Here is a 14,222-nt window from a genome sequence, read left to right as displayed (position 1 = left end):
TTAATAGAAAACAGGAAAGTAAGTATGAAAGGATGGAAAGTTACTGTTGGGCCAACGGAATAGTGAAAAGACACCAAATTATCCATTAAGGCCCTTGCATTTACTATTTCAATGGATTTATCCTTTAATTCATTCCTGTGACACGAATCCTGAAGATCAATGGGTGAATTGAAACTCCTATATAGATGGAAACATAAACAGTTATACAAACTACCACTCTTTGTTAAACTATTATTTTGTTAATTTGCACAACTTTTTCAAATAGCGTGCATTTGTGCATTCACTATTCTTTTCTTCTTCTAGATTCAAAATTTAATTCATTCTTAGAGAGAATGAAAACCAAATTTGTTGGTTTTTACAGGTTGAATGGAATCAAGTCCACACTATAGAACTTCATTAACACTTCTCTCCATTTTTATGATATGCAAGACTTTCAAAATAGAGTAAAATTGGAGGCAATTAATCCCATAATTGAGAAGCTCCAAGGATGTGGGCTAGTCAATTCAGTCAGTTTCCTAGTAGTAGTCCAAGCCCCAGAATTAATCTACAAATGCATAAATCACTACGATGGTTTTGCCTAATGATATGGTATTGATTTCCATTAATCGACAAATAGTGGTGAACTGTCTACGAATTCCAAAGTGAGAAGAGTTTTTAGATTTGACAATTGGTGGAGTTGTCTCTAAGTTTTTTGTAAAGAAAATGGTCTGGAGAAAGGAGATTATGAAAACATGGTTTCAAAAGCTATGGAGTGCCAAGAGTAAGGTCCCTAAGACCCTTTTTGGTACTAATCTCAAAGCTAAGATTGTAGACCTTCTATATGTCCTCTTTTCTAATTTACGTCATAGCTTCTCTAAAGTTGTTGCCAAGCCTCCCAAGAGTTTAAAATTTCCTTGATGATGTGAAGTCCTATGAATTCAACCCATGTTTGCAACTGAAAAATAGCTATGTTGAATATATAAGAATTAATGATGCGTTTACAATGAGAATTTGTAGGGAGCTCCAAGGATACCTCAAGAGGAGATTTGGTCTAGAAGCAATGATAGCTATTAGTCAATTTGGAAGCTATTTTATCTAGTTCTCATCTTTCTCATATTTGTGTCTTGCAGCCTTTGATGGATTCCCCTTGAAGCTACCACAGTATTTGAACAACATTATTGTGTTGATCGAGATAGTGAGGCAAGCAATCCAAGTGAACGTGTTGAGCAGGAGTTTGAAGAAGAAGGGATATGAGTTACCTATGAAGGTGGGAGCTTAGCTATGAGTCTCATTCTGATGAAAAGAACATGTTGAAGGCCTTCAAGATGAAATAAAAATTGGAAATGTACAAGGTCTTAAGGACCATGTTTGACCTGAATGGGTATGCATGGGAAGTGTTGCAGATTGGGAGTGTGATCAAGCACATCACTATGGTCAAAGACTACTAGGAAAATTGTAAAGATGAATTTGAGTGTCAGGACCATTCTTTTGCTAGATTCATAGTGGATCAAGTAAAGATGTACAAAGTCAATCTTGATGTCAAAGGAATTGAAGATGATGGGTAGAACATGTATAGTAATACATATTTAACAAAGATAATAAATACCCCTATTAGTTTAGAGCCCTATCAAGATGTTGGGGATTATCTAGATATTATGATGGCCCAAATTGTTAAAAGGACTGGGAAGTGGGTTGAGTGGACTATAGTGAGAATAAGCTAAAGTAAAACCCCACTCAAGCTCCTTCAACATCTACCCCTACCTCCTCACAAGATAACACATCAGGTGTGACTCTCGCTATCACTCAAGGAGTAGCTCAACTGGTGGGTGGAGGTGATCAACCTCCAAATAAAAACATTATTTTGACAACAACTTGTCAAGATGGATCTTCTCCAGTGATTGGTGCTCAACTAGAAGCCGAGAAGAAAGTAGACAAGCCAAAAGCTAGTGTTGTTGCTCTAGTCCCCTCACCTCATAGTATTCCTATTCCAACTAGACTTCTCATGCCAAGTATCCCTCAAGTACAAGTAGTAGATTTAGGAGATGGGGGAAGTAGTGATAGTGAGTCCATTGAGTCAAAGGAAGCAACTAAGAAGACTGCAAAAATGGAGAAAGGCCAAGAGTCCTCAAAGCTTATCTCTCAAGGCCAAAAGAATCCTTTTTCCTTGACTGTGAAAACAATTACTCCAGTGAAGAGGAAAATGTTTACGATAGACTCACTCAAGATGACTTCCAAGGTGATAGGCACTAATTCTTGGTTGGAGGACACTCTAGAGAGAAAGAGAAAGAGAAAGGATGAAGGGGCTCCCAATAAGGATACCCTATCTCGTGTGGTTCGCTCTAGATCTACATTGAGTAAGGTCAAGAAATAGAAGACATTGTCTATTCTGGGACAAGATCCAGAAACAAGACACCTGAGAATGGAGATTGTGAAGCCCACCAAAGAAGGGAGAATTGAAGATATGTCTGCCAATGGTTTTACTCTATATTCGATAGATCTTTGGGAAGCCAGACATGATACCAAGGTTGTCTCGTGGAAGTCAACAAATGAGGTAATTGAAGGCCAATTGGAGAGCCTCAAATTGTTAAAGGTTAGGCTGAAGGTAGAGATACAAGAGTTGAATGGGTTTATCAGACAATTGGTCACTCCATTGGCTAGTGTCTCTAGAATGCCCATGAATAGTAATCCTACTACTACAGACATTCAAGCACTTATCTCCTAGCTTCAAGAAGATAAGCATTTTGGCTAGATTCGTAAAGAATGGAGTGATAAGCTTAAATAAAATGGGTTGTCCATTATAGATCAAATTAGAAATGTTATCTTAAGACTAGAAACAAAGAAAGATAACATTTCATCTAATAGAAATACCTTGACCACAGAGAGGACTAAGAGTGATGATTGTGTATCCCTATTGAAGATGATTATTCAAATTAAATCAAAGGTAGTTGGCAAAGCTAAGATTTTTCCCAAAGGAGATGAGCCTTTGTTTGAATGGTTACAAATCATGAAGTTCAAGTTAGAAATGGTCTTGGAGGTAGAGAAAGGTCTAAAGGAGACTAAGGATAAGGTAAATAAAGATCAAGATAGAGATTATGAACTTCTAAAAGGATTGCACACAGATTTGTAGACTTGTGGGCAAGGAAAAGGAGTAATTGGAATCACTATCATGCAAACCAATTTCTCCAATTGTATACATAGCCTAACAAGCATATCTTTAGGGCACCAAAATAGATTTTTTGAGCTTCAGAAACTTGGCAGATGCATACATGTGGCCATGGAGGAATTGCAAGACAGACTGGATGCCATCAAATATTTGGCTAGGGAAAATTCTAGATGGCTCTTAAGATATATTAATGTGCATGTACAAAGACATGAAGAGCTGATTTCGATTATTGTTGCCACCAAGGCCTATAGGCCAAAAGTAGAGAAAGGGAAGAAGGCAAAGTGATTCATATTCTTCCCTTTCCATTTTTATTTTGTAATCTTTGTTATAGAAAAACTGGCTCTTTTCCATTCGTTAGTTTTGAGAAGATGAATCGGTTAAACTTCATTTGTAATGGCCATCTTGGAATCCTATATGTATGATAATGAAAGATTAATAAAAGGTCAGCAAATTTTTGGTATCAAAGACTAGATTTTACAGAGTCAATAGAATGGTATTTTTGTATCAATTATTTTCTATTCCATTTGAAATAGTTGTTATTAGCTTGTTGTTTCTCTTTATCTGTAATTGAAGTGAGGAATAAACAAAGTTTTGTTTCCCCTATTTTAATACATCAAGTTGAATATGATAGGAATTTTCACTTAAAACTCAAAGAAATTCTTTAGATGTTTTCATTCAATATAACATTTTTCTGCAAATTAGTTCCTAGATAGATCAATTAATTTTAGTATGAATTCATAAGATGTGTGAGTTCATTAGATTTTACTAACCCTCAAAATGTTACTTCTTGCCCAAGTTGAATTCCATATAGGTTTGACTTAGTTTTCCTCTCCTATTCTCTTGTTAAGAACATACCCTATTTAGATTTAGGAATAAACAAAATTCATTGCAAATTTTATAATAGGGAGTTGTACCTAACAATTCAGAGGAAAGTAGATCTTCAAGATACCACTTTCCAAACTATTGTAGTCAGAATTTGTTCATGAATTAGGGCATTTGTGAGTCAGAACTGGAAAGAACAAATCTATTTACCACTAGATTTTTGGTGACTCTATTGGGGAGACAAATAGTCACTTGACTGATAGATCTTATAACATGAGGGAAATGGTAGTACCTCATGAGAATATTTTCTAAGTGCTCCAACCTAATCTTGGTTTCCAAGATGACCAAGAAGACATAATTTCATCTCTCAATACATTTGTTTGGAGAAATAGGAGGAATGTTGAACACTACAGGAATGCTAGCCAAGTATTGGAAGAAGAGGAATCTAGAGCTAAAGAATTAGAAAGATCTATTTAGAGGAGAGACATCCAAAGGGCAGAAAGATAGTTGAGATGTGAAGCTCAAAAAAAAAACTAACCTAGTAACCTAGAACAAAAAAGGTTCCTTAGAAGTACCAAAGAACAGGGTGGGCAAGACCCTATTTTTGATAAACTCATAGAACTTGGTTTTCCCATCCAAGATATTCCTAAGTGGAAAGGTGAAAAGAAAAGCCAAAGTAGACCACCTTCCCCCATTAGGAATCAAAGCTCTTTACATACTACTTGCCAAGTATTAGCCTTGCATGGAATTACTGCTCCCCTAGTTGTTAATTTTCCACCATTCCTTGCCAGAACAATTATGGCTGCTCCTTGGGCTATGAAAATAGGTCCATTAGCACTAATAGCCTACCATCCACTCCCTGCTAGTTCAAGAAAGAATTTCACTAAATTTTAAGGTGATGGGAAGGTTACCATAGATGAACACATTAAGAACTTCTTTACAACTACTCACATCTTAGGAGTTGCACATGAAGATGTTGCTATAAGATTATTTTTGGAAACCTTGATAGAAAGTGCAATAGACTGGTTCTATCATTTGGATGATGGCTCAATCACTCATTGGGATATAATGAGAATAGCCTTCGAGACAAGATTCAACACTGCGGAGGATGAACATGTCTTGTTAACATAGTTGACATCCATTAAAAAACAACCCACCATGACTATGAGGGATTTTGTTGCTACTTTCAATAAGATCACTAGTAGAATCCCAACTACTAACAAACCCACTACTAATAATTTGAAAACATTCTTCATAAGTGTGATGCCACCAGATATCAATTATGACTTAAGAAGGGCACATCTCATAGATTTGGCAGATGCATAAAAGAAGGTAGTTGAATTTGAAGACAACTTGATTTTCATGAGAAAATGGAAGCAAGAACTTCAAACTAAAGGAAGTTCTAGTAATACCACATCATATAGCAAAATGATTTAGAAACTATCAAATGAGTTGTTAGTAGTAAAGAGACAATTACCTGGGTTTAATCAATCTTACCAATGGAATTACCAAAATCCACCACGAAGAAATAATGATAGGAAATTCTTGAAAGGTTCATAATCAAGGTTGGCGATTGAGGCCACACCAAAGAAAGGAAACATCTATTTGTTTCATTTTACAATGAATCATGATAGTGAGAGTTGTCCAGAAATAGCTCATATGATGTAGTTGTTATCCACTAATGAATTGAATACTACAACTTCTTGTTTCGAGTTAGATTCATACTCAAATGGCAACTCTAAAAATTTATTTTTGGAGTATCAGTTAGATTTTGAACCTAAGGGTGAATGTTATGCGACCATTGATGGAACTTCATACACAGTGTTGACTCAAGGTCAAAGGTTTAAGAATCAATCCTCCAGTCATGCTCCAAGAAATATTCCCAATCCTTCAACAAATAACATTCACATTGATCAAGGAGCATCAAAACCTCAAATAGGTAAGGACAAAATTCCTTTTGATTTCATCCTATCCTATGAAGAGTCAAAAATTCAGATCTCCCCTATAGATTATTTGAAATCTCATCCCTCTGAGTTGAAAAGATTGGTAGATTGTTGTAAAGGAAGTACTTAATATTTAAATCACAATGTGACTATTGAATAAGGAGATGAAACTTTGACATCTAACCTATTTAATCAATAGGGTTCTACTATCCTAGCAACCTCTCCTAGGCAGAAACTTGATCTATTCTATATTTCACTGTATATCAATGGATGTAAATTGAGCTATTGCATAATAGATTCAAGTGCATTAGACAATGTTATGCCTTATTCTATAGCTAAAGCCCTGGGTTTCAACCTCACTAAAGTTCATATAAGGTGTTACTCTATGGATACCAAACAAGTCCCCTTGCTTGGATAGATTAAAGATGCTCAAGAAGCCTTAGCTTATCATCTAGAAAATAAACTCTTGCTGACTATGCTAGTGGCAGATATTCCAGCAAGCCATGGGCTTCTCTTAAGTAGGAGCTTTTGCCAAGATTTAGGAGGAGAAATAAAGTTAGACTAGTTCCAAGCAGTCATACCCATAGGGAACAAGAAAGTTAAATTGGAACTTGAAGAAAAGGAAAAATTTATTGTGCTAAAGTTAGATGATCTTAAAGCTCAGATTCTCTACCAAGACCTAGAGTTTGGTAATTATATGTTGTTTACTAAGGAGACTCTAGTTGAACAAAGAAGTGGAGACCTAGGAAAAGAAATCCTCAGTGAGAATGAAGAGTCAATGGATATCTAGACATTAGAGTTTGATCGAAGTTGTTCCTCTTCAGGGTTTGGTGTAGGTAAGGAGAACCTAAATCAATGGCTTTTAAACTAGAGTTTGTAAACACAAATAACACCATAGAATATGAGGCTTTATTCATTGGGATAATAGTAGCAAAAGAAAAGGGGGTAAAGATCTCGAATGCCCGAGGTGATATAGAATTTGTTGTGAGACAAATTAAGTGGCAATACTGTAAAGAACCATAAGCTAAGAAACTACAGAAATAGAATTTGGGACAAAATAGAAGGATTGGATGCTTTCATTATTGAAGTAGTACCAAGGGAGATGAACACCAAAGCTGATTCCTTACCAGTTTCCACTTCACTGCTCCTAACCCATCCAGAATTCAAAGACAAGAAATACCAGATAAAGATTGTATATCAAGCCACTATTCTAGATAATACAAAATCTTGGAAAGCTTTTGAAGATGACAAGAGTTTGCAGCTATTCTTAGAAAATGGCAAGGCTACTTGCAAACATCAGTCTAATGAAGGAAATAATGGAGACTCTAATCATGGGTCAAAAGAAGATCAAACGGGTGAAATCCAATTATGAGGTAATAGCATTCTCCCATACTTTGTATCTTTGGAGAAATTGTTTAATAGACATGATGCCTACATAAAGCAAAAGAGGGCAGAAAAGGGGCCTACTACTAGTGAGTGTGAAGGAGTGAATATTGGTGATGTCTATAATTCTAAAATGATCAATATTGGTAAGTGTTGTTCACCAGAGGAGAAAGAAGCTACTAGAAAAATTTTCATAGAATACCAAGATGTACTCACCTGCAGTTACTAAGACTTGAAAAGCTACAAGGATGGGAAAGTGAAACATCAAATTTCCCTAAAGCCTAACATGGTCCCATTCCAATAGAAATAGAGAAATTATAATCCTAAGGTAGCTAATGTCATATTCTAGGAAGTAGATAAGATTTTGAAAGCAAGGATTATCTATCCTATTCATCATTCCACCTAAGTAGCCAATATAGTACTAGTTAGGAAGAAGAATGGAGAAATAAGGATTTGTGTTGATTTTGGGAATTTGAACCAACCATCTTTGAAAGACAATTTTTCTCTTCCTAATATGGATCATCTATTGCAAATAGTAGTGGGGGTTGAAATGATGTCCATGCTCAACAGTTTCTTAGGGTACAATCAAATAAAAGTAGAGGAGAAGGATCAACACAAAATGGCCTTCACTACTCCACGAGGTATGTTCGCATACCATAGAATGCCTTTCAGACTCATTCATGCTTTTGCTACATTTTAGAGATGCATGAGAAAAACATGTGTAGATTTTAAGGATCAGATTATACTCATATACTTGGATGACCTCACCATGTTTTCAAAGAAAAGGAAAAATCACATAGAAGATTTGAAGAAAGTCTTACAAAGATGTTGAGAACATGGAATATCACTCAATCCCAAAATATTCATCTTCTATGTTATAGAAGGGAAGCTTCTAGGCCATATAGTTTCCTAGGAAGGTATTAGAATTGATCTAGAGTGAGTGGAGGCCATTCGAAGGTTAGGCTTGCCATTAAAAAAAATAGGAGTTAAGACCTTCTTTGGATAGGTAAATTTCCTCAGAATACTTGTTCTAGATTTTGCAAAAACTACTAAATTTATTGTAGACATCATGAAAGGGAATTCAGGTTTTAAATGGAATGAAGCTAGGAAACAGGCTCTCTAGAACATTAATACTACCATTGCTAATGCTCCAATATTATGTCACGCAGATTATAAATGAGATTTCATCATTTACTGTTATGTCTCTGAACACACTTTATCAGCAATACTCATGTAAGATAATGATGAAGGGATACAAGACCCAATAGCTTTCATGAGCATACCTCTAAAGAATCATGAGTTGAAGTACTCACAAATCAAGAAACATGCCTTTGCAGTAGTCAAAGCACTTTAAAAAAATTTATTCTTGTTGGTGTATATAAGTATTTCATCATAGGGTTGTCACTAATGTCATCATTTCACTATCTTAAAATTGATGGCCATCTGACCATCAAAATAGGCCAAATTAGAATTGCAGTGACAATTGTATGACCTTCAAATTTAACCCCATCATTTTCTGATGCAACCCCTCTCTAGATTGATTTTGGTTTTTGCAGTCCAAATTTGGGAGGCTATAACTCAGACACAGGGACTCCAAATCAGGTGCAATTTTTTTTGAAATTTGGTGGAATTTCCTAAAATTTTTAGTGGTATAGTTCTTTTCTAGTTTTGGTGCATGGATATATCAGAAATTGCATTTTTTGGTGAATGTACCTGCATAATCATGCATTTTGCAACTTCAAATGCTCCTTATGGGCACATTTGGAGACAAAAATAGGTTCCATTTTTTTTGAAAGTGCATTATTTTTTGTCTACTTTCTAGATCCATAGTCAAATTGTAGGTTGTGTGGAAAAAATTGTCACTTTCAGAAATAGGGTCTTTCTTTGCTTTGTAATGCTTTAGAATTGTAGCACATTGTAAAGTTCTAGATTTTTAATCCATTAACAAGTTGTAACAAGAAAAATCAAAAGTCCACAAAGGCCAAAATTGGCAAGTGGCCCATTGTAATCACACTACTGATTAAATGCCCAAGGCATCTCTTTTGGTGGGGTTTCTTGATTTAGTGAAAACAAGGGGTATTCTTGGTGTTGTGTTCTCTCTTTTCTACACTTTTCTTTCATTTTTTGCATTATGGACAACTTTAAGTTTCCTAAATGAACTCCTCATAACTATGCTACATGGTCCATAAAAATTGGGTATCACTTAATGCATAATGGAGTTTCACAATATGTAGATGGTACTCTTCCTAAATCAGCAGGTGATTAAGTTTCAACAAGTGATATTTTAGCTTGGGTAGTAATGGATAGGAAAGCCCTAGGTGATATATGTTTGGGGGTTGATGATAAGATCATGTATCAAATCAAGAAGTGTTCTACATCCAAGGAAGCTTGGGATACCCTTGAAAGCCTATATGGTAAAGTGTTTGAAGGGGATGTTTTCAAAATCAAAGCTGAGCTTGTCTCCTTAGATCCTAAGTCATATGATTCAATACAGGATTTCATCATCAAAGTGAATGAACTGAGGACAAAGCTTACTAATTGTGGGAGTTCTATCAAAGATGATAGATTGATCTATCTCATACATAACAAGCTACCATCAAAATATTCCACATTTGTATCTTCTTTTAACACCTCAAAGACTACCTTAGGGTCTACCTACAAGAAAATCACTTTTGATGAATATGCTAATCTTTTGTTGGATACTAAAGAAAAGAAGTTGAAATTAATGGGGATTCTCAAATCACCTTAGTCTAAAGCATTGGTGGCCAATGAGGGTTCTCAAAATTTAGTTGGACAGTCTTCAGATAAAGGAAAGAGTAAGAAGAAGTGGAAGAAAAAATTAGAGGATGCAAAAAAGACAACACCACAACCCAATCAACAAGGAAAGTCCTCAAATTCGAACAAGAAGGGGGACAACAATAAGGAGAAGAAGAAGTGTACTTATTGCAACAAATCAGGTCATGAAGAGCATGAGTGTTATCTTAAAAAGATTGATGAGTTGACCAACATCATGAGGAAACATAATGTTCCATTGCCTAATGCTTACAAGGAGAAAGGATCATCTTCAAATTCCATGGGCAAAGGGCAAGCACTCATGAAAAATTTGAACTCTTCAAAGGAATGTGTTGGCGCTCAAAATTGTAGCCCAAATTTTGAGCATCGTTGAAGTAATTTCAGCCCTATAAATGCTTTTTAATGAGTTTGTACCTAGTTGTACCTTTGAAGCCTAAGAGGTGTTCAATGCTTCTAACACCTTTCATTCAGCCTACCTAATTATTCCATGAAGTTAAACTGTCATTTCAAACCATTCTGTGAAGTCCTTTTTTGAGTGCATTTCTAATCTGCATTTTCACCTGTGTCAAACAGTAACAGGAGGGCATGTTTGCAACTAAATATCTCACACCCAAAAAAAATTTGTGACTCACCACTTTGGGAATGTCTAGTGTCCATACCTAAGAGCCTATGTTTTAGATTTTGAGTCATTTTGAGTCTGTTTGACTAGGTTTTGAATCCCTCTAAATTGGTAGTTTACTATTGTCATGCTGATGCAAAATGTTCAGAATTCTAAGAAGCCCTATTTGACGAGCTATAACTTTTGACCAATTGAACCAAATACTACATTTCCTTTTAATTTGCATCGTAGATGTCAGAGACTTGTTATGTTTCAAGTTTTAGCTCATTACAAATCTGTTTGATCAGTTTTCAAATGCGATTCCAAACATAATTTCTAACTTTTTACTGGTGTCAAGAAGTGCAGATTGTTTAGTACCCCTATTCGTGATGTTATATCTCAAAATTTGTGATAGGTGAGATCAAATGGATTGTACCATTATGGTGTACTCTAAAAATTCTTTAAGTGTGCTAGTTTTTAAGTCCTTATAAATCCATCTGCACACTTTTCTGTCATTGTTTCATTTTGCAAATTCCAAGTAGCCTACTTTAACTAATTGCCATATGCGTCTTGTTATTCATCATGAGACCAAATCATAGATCCATAATGTCTTCATGACTGAGAACCAACACCCCATTTTTTGTTTCGTCAAGTGTCAGTTAACCCAGTTTTTGAAGCTGATTCCAAACCCAATTTATGGTTTTATGACATGTTTTCTTGCAGGTAGTTCCGAGAGGTCAACTTTGACAGCAAATATCTTTTGACTCTAAATTCGTCATGAGACGAGATTTGACAAGGTGCAAGAATGTAGAACGAAGAATTAGTGGGTCAAATTTTAGAGCCTGGTTTGAGGTTTGGGTTAGTTTTTAAGGCCAGTAAAAGGACCTCCTGGCACCAAATTCATAGTTTGCAGATTAGTGGTAAAACGGGTTTCAATTGATTAATCAGTGGTCGAATTAGATTCTAGTTAGTTTGAGAAGGTCAATGGGCTAGTTTGAAGCTTCAAGTGTTTGAAAACAAAAAAAAATTAGCTAGACCCACTTTGGAGCCCGACTAATTCTATTAGATTAATAAGGCATTGGGAATTTAAAATATTTTTAAAAGGGAAGAACAGAAAGTAGGGGCTCAAAAGATTCACCTCGAAGGAGATTCCCAATTGATATGGACATTGTAAAAGGGGAAGAGTTCAATGTTTCTACAAAGACATAGGAGCATTGTTCTCCAATAAAGATTGGGAGTGAAAACAATCGAGGTGGTGTGAGATTGAAGAAAATAATGCCAAGACATATGGATGAAATTGAGGCATCACGTTTAGTCCAGGAGATGACAAAGGGAACTAACAGCAGTAGTTGGTAATGGTGCCATGGAGGACCTCAGTAAGATTGATGCTTATGATGAGAGACTTTAGAGGCATACAAAGCTACAATGAAAAACACATTTAAAAGTGAACATAAAATTAACATGTGCCATGTAAGAGTGAATAGGCAACCACAAAAGAGAGGGAAGATACACGAGAACCTTACCAAAAAATAAAAATAAATTATAGTACAGGAAGTGGAAAATGACGCCGTGCATGGGATAGGGATTGTGAGATTGAATTTTGGAAATGTAGGTGCAAGAGAGAAAAACAAACCAAATAGACAGAGACACCTGATTTAATTAAGAGTATTTTGGAAGGGAGCCTTGATGCATGCTCTAATTCTCCTGAAATTGATAACAAGTCCACAATAAATGAAGTTAATCCAATGCTTCCAAGGTTATATGTAGCATATAACTCTTTATTCCCAAGGAAATATGATATTAAGTTGCTCTCTACTCTTTCAAAATTAGAAGACACATCACGCAAGGAAGAACATGGCACCATAAGTAAAGCATAGAAGTTTATTGGAGGAATACGACATGAAGAAGATGGCATTTTAATCTCCACATAGATTAAACAAAAATATTTCAGCTAATTTGAACTCTTTAGACAAGTTTTCAATTTTGATTTCATTTATAGAGGACCACATATACCAAGCCGAGTGATTTTGTTTTCTAATTAGCTGATCGTGTGATATTTTGGGGTTCAAAAAGACAAACTATTGAGAAAACTACAATATGGTAGAAATTGGAAATGGAGGATATGTGGATAGTGAGGTAGTGGTGGCAACCAAAATGCTAGTAATTGAATGGTGCAAACAATTTTATGGGTTGGGATGGATTTCAAGAACTGGCGGTAGCATCACCCTTAAAGTTTATGAATCCATTGTACCCAAATCAAAACAACTAATTGTTATGGCACCTTCGAGAGTGTAGAAAGAGAGAATGGTAGCAGCTGAAGCCATCCACAACACGTAATAGAGATGAAAGGGCATTGATGCCATAAAAAGGGACTCTCATGCCATATGCCAAGGTTTCACACATCCAGAAGCCAGAACACATAGTGCAAATGTTAGTAAGGCATGTAAATAAAATGAGGAGCTCCATGTTGAAAGTAAGTAGCAGGGAGTAGTCAATATTATGCAAAACAATAGCAAACAAGGGAAACTCGCAGTCCAAAGCCTCCACGCCATAGAAATGAAACTCCAATGCTACCAAAATAGCAGAGAACCCACATTCAAAGAGGAATCCACATTTTTAAGAGTGAAAGAAGGCATGTATAAGCAAAACGTAGTCAATGTCTGAAGGAGCCACAATTTTTTGAAGATGCTTACAAAATAGAGGAAGCGGTGGTTCATGGTGGAAGCTAAAATAGAATAGGGGCAAAGAAAGGTTCAAAATCTAATATCCCACATTGAGTAGGAGACCGCCCCTCAAGGTCTTTAAATATTATTGCACACAATAAGCTTAATGTAAATAAGACAGTGCTTTTGTGAAGCCATGCAATGGGTGGTGGTGGGTCCCAGTTGGCCAAAAGAACAAGTACTAAATTTTAAACGCCTGTACATGCAAATCAAAGTTGCCAAAAAAGTCCAAAATTTGGCGGTCACTACCTCGCTAGTCAAAAAATCCAAGGATTTTCGACTAGCGACATAGTGAGTCACTGAAAAAACTCTAAAAATTTGGCCAAGTTAGATAGCAATGTGGGTCCCACTTCTAGTGCAAAGCATTGAATCAGGTAGCACCAAGTGGTAGCTGGTAGGACGTAGGAATGATGACATGGCATGTAAAATGGAGATTGAAGGAGATGTTGCCACATGGCACATCTGGCAATGCTCACTATCTCACCAAATAGAAGTTGCTCACACGATATGATGGTGACATAGCAAGGGTAGAGGTGGTGATGACACATGGCAGAGGCCATTGACGTGGCATGCTTCTCAAGGTGTTGATGTGGCAGAATGTGACACATGTCACAATGTCGCTATGTCGCTGATGACATGGCAGATGCTGACTCTGATAGCAACATAGCAACCATTATGGCATGCTAACGAGGCAAAATAGAGGGACAATGAGATGATGCCACATGGCATCTAGATGGAAAGTGTTATAGCAGTTAACCAATCACATGTTGACACATGGCAAAATATGGTCAAAGTTAGTTGACCCCAAAATTGAAGGG

Source organism: Cupressus sempervirens, chromosome 8 (assembly GCF_028749045.1).
Source record: "Cupressus sempervirens isolate cs-2001-9-10 chromosome 8, ASM2874904v1, whole genome shotgun sequence".
NCBI classification, from domain to species: domain Eukaryota; kingdom Viridiplantae; phylum Streptophyta; class Pinopsida; order Cupressales; family Cupressaceae; genus Cupressus; species Cupressus sempervirens.
The sequence above is the reverse complement of the archived record's forward strand: the minus strand, read 5'-3'. Positions refer to the sequence as shown.